General features: G+C 43.4%; 1 long non-coding RNA gene across 1 annotated transcript in view; it reads right to left on the reverse strand.

Moving 5' to 3' along the window:
• The window catches only part of LOC135113938 (uncharacterized), a 3,335-nt gene extending 335 nt beyond the window's left edge, over positions 1-3,000 (reverse strand). Inside the window, exons 1-2 of the long non-coding RNA XR_010275136.1 lie at positions 1,988-3,000; positions 1-991 (exon numbers count right to left, since the gene is read on the reverse strand). The exon at positions 1-991 is cut by the window's left edge and continues 335 nt beyond it. This is a non-coding gene — a long non-coding RNA (uncharacterized LOC135113938). The remainder of the gene's footprint in view (positions 992-1,987) is intronic.
• Between the last annotated feature and the right edge of the window lie 299 nt (positions 3,001-3,299).

The raw sequence follows: 3,299 nt of genomic DNA on the forward strand, positions 1-3,299 counted from the left end.
AGAGGAACATACATACGTACGTACTGAAGATGTGTGTTGAGTATGTGTGAGGAGTACTCAACTTACATAATAAATTAGTATAGCATATTATGCACATGGTTTTCGGTTATGATCCCGTTTCTTCCACACACACACACACACACACACACACACACACACACACTGATTACATTAAATTTTGACGTCAAAGCCTGCGCAAGTAGGAGCTGTACCTACCTTGCATATTCTCTTTCTCATGACGGCGGTCAAGGAACACCACACACACGTCAGCGGAGGGAAAGGAGGAAAAGAATAAAGAGAAGGAAGAAGACGAAGATGACATGGCGGCGGTGGTGGTGGTGATGGTTGTCGAGTAACACACAGCTTGCTTCCCTCCACCACCTCAGCCACACTTCACAGCTCCACCACACCTTCCTCACACACACAGCAGCCCAGTGTGGTAGTGTTCAAGTCACCGTCAAAGTAGCCTAACTCACAGCGTCAAGAGATAGAAGTGTTCAGCGAGGAGCCACAAAACACGCCACAGCAGAGAAATGCGCGCGCAAACTGGAGAGGAGTTTTGTGCTGTTGACTGTTCACATTTGTTGTCTTAGTTTAGCTAATAGAATAATAAGTACATTTTATTTATTTACAAGTGGAAGTAAAAGAACTGCTAAATATCCGGTATCTCAAGCCATACGCTCTTCACATGGAAGAAGCGGCAACACCGCGTGTTAGCGCGCAAACAGGATACGAGTCTTGTGCTGTTGACTGTTCACATTTATTGTCTTAGTTTAGCTAATAGAATAAGAAGTACTTTTTGTTTATTTACAAGCGGAAATAAAAGAACTGCTAAATACCCGGTATCTCAAGCCATACGCTCTTCACATGGAAGAAGCGGCAACACCGCGTGTTCCAGCAATGTCGTGAGCTGATGTCTGGCCCACCTCCTCAACTCTCCATTTCAGCATATTTCCTCCCAGGCTTGTTTCTTCTGCTGTATATTAAGAGCCTGTCGTTTGGATACGAAAATAGATAAATAAAAATAAGTAAAATGTACTTATTTTTCGAAAAATAAAATCACAGCTAGACTAGATTTTATTATGAATCATTACTGTTATAGTCTTATAATAATAAATCAAATATCAAAACAATGCCAACTCCATTAATAGAAAAGAAAGAATAATGATATTGAGCCGAAATGTTTTTTTTTTTTTCCTCCTTTCCTCGGTACCTAGTCACTTTTCCTCCCCTTCATACTTTTCCTCTACCCTTCACCTTCCTTATCCTACTGCTATATAACACTTATCCTACTGCTATATAACACGAGTCTAGAAACAGCTAGAAATCCTGAAATTTACGCTAAATATTGACGGGGAGAAACTGTTACCGTGGCAGAGACGGGGCGGGGTTGGGCTGGGCTCGGCGGGGCTCGGCAGGTTGGGCCCCAAGGATACTGTGGTGTTTGTGTGTCTGCCCTTTGTGTATGTGTGTGTGTGTGTGTGTGTGTGTGTGTATGCGCGCGTTTAACTGAATAGCTGCTCTGTGTGTGTGTGTGTGTGTGTGTGTGTGTGTGTGTGTGTGGCAAAAAAACGGAAGTATTGGTTTGATGGTTGATTACTCTTAGGTTATAGTTGAACGTTACATTGACGTCACGAAAGAAAAAAAGGAAAGAAATTGCAATGTAACGTTTTCTTCACTGAGGACGACACCTGCATCACAGCCACTGACGGTGACTCGCTGCACTCTTACAAGAAGTGAAGGAAAGGAAGCCTAACGATGCCTAACGATGCTTAACGAAGGGCCTGCATCACCATTTCCTGACTCTTCTCCACACATTCACAAAAAAGTGGCCGCTTTGCCGCGCTGCCCAACGAGGAGTAGCTCTGCGTCACTACCCTACCGGCGGGGACACTTCCCAAAGCTGACTTAAAAAGCAAAGCCCTGGAAGCAAGGAAGGCGGTCAAGTTGAGCGCACGTAAGCCAGAGAACAGCCTCATCAGCTCACCAAAGTCAGTGTGGCAAGACGCACGGCAGCAAGTAGCAGATAGTCATCAGCCCCGTCCTCGCCTTCACAACGCCCACAAAACCAGTCATCAGCGTCATCAGGTATTGATTGTCAGTCGTCTCGCCCTAAGAAAAGTATCCACTCCCGCCCCTCCGAGGACCATGAAAGCTGCCCACCGAGCTGTCTGCCCGGGGCCGTCTTAAAGAGAAGGATTCTATCTGCTGAAGGGAAGGTAACTGAAGGGAAGGATGAGTTCTTACATAAAGACTGGCGCGTGTGTACCGGTGTGCAAGAACGGCAACAATAATAGCAGCAGCAGCAGGAGGAGGCGGAGGAAGAAGAGTCTTAGTAATTGACACTTGGAGACAATAATTCAGAAGGTGAAAATGGACTTAATACATAAACAATAAATCAGTTTGGCCTGTCCTTGTTTTTAGCTTTCTTTTTTATTATTATTTCAGAGAGAGAGAGAGAGAGAGAGAGAGAGAGAGAGAGAGAGAGAGAAACGGTAAAAAGAAACAAGAAATAGAAGCAAATGCATAATAAAATGACGACAAAGACGATAACAAAGAAAATATAAGTAAAAACAAGATGAACAACATGACAACGATAACGAACAAGAATCACTATACTCTACCTCCTCCTCTTAGCACAAAAGACACCGCTGAGCCATACACACACATGTTCAGTAACTAACCACGGCCACCCTCAACCAGATTCAGTCGCTCGAGCGTCACTCACGTCCACTGCTGACTCGCTGCCCCATTGCTTCGCTCCTCATCCTTCTCGAATACACGAGGTGAAAGGCTAGCCAGGTACTCACATCCTCGTTCTCTGCTCTCCACCAGGGGACAAAAAGGCCTCTTACTATCCATGGGTTGTGATATGAAAGTGAAATTATAAGTACTGGTAGGCTTACAGATATACGAGTACTACTAAGCATATTTGTAACGCTGGCACACTTTTGAGGCTTTTTGCAATAAAATATATATATAATGTTGCTTTGGTCTCGTTTTCACCTCTTGTTCCTCTCCAAGATTTTGTTTTTCCATATTGTATTTTTATGTTCTTATTTACTTTTTATTGATAAGAGGGTATAGGAAAAATAAATAAATAAAAAGGCCCACTGAAGGTTCTAGTCCACAAAAAGTGCAGTCAAGAGGGCTGTCCAAAATTTGAGGACTAGTGTAATGAAACATTTCCTCTCGAAACAGTTCAGGTTATAAGCAGGAGGTAATACAGAAGCAGGCAGAGAGTGGTGCTTGTCTCGCTTGTCTATTTCATATCTATAATTTTTCATATTTCTTTTGAG

This window comes from Scylla paramamosain, chromosome 26, assembly GCF_035594125.1.
Source record: "Scylla paramamosain isolate STU-SP2022 chromosome 26, ASM3559412v1, whole genome shotgun sequence".
NCBI classification, from domain to species: domain Eukaryota; kingdom Metazoa; phylum Arthropoda; class Malacostraca; order Decapoda; family Portunidae; genus Scylla; species Scylla paramamosain.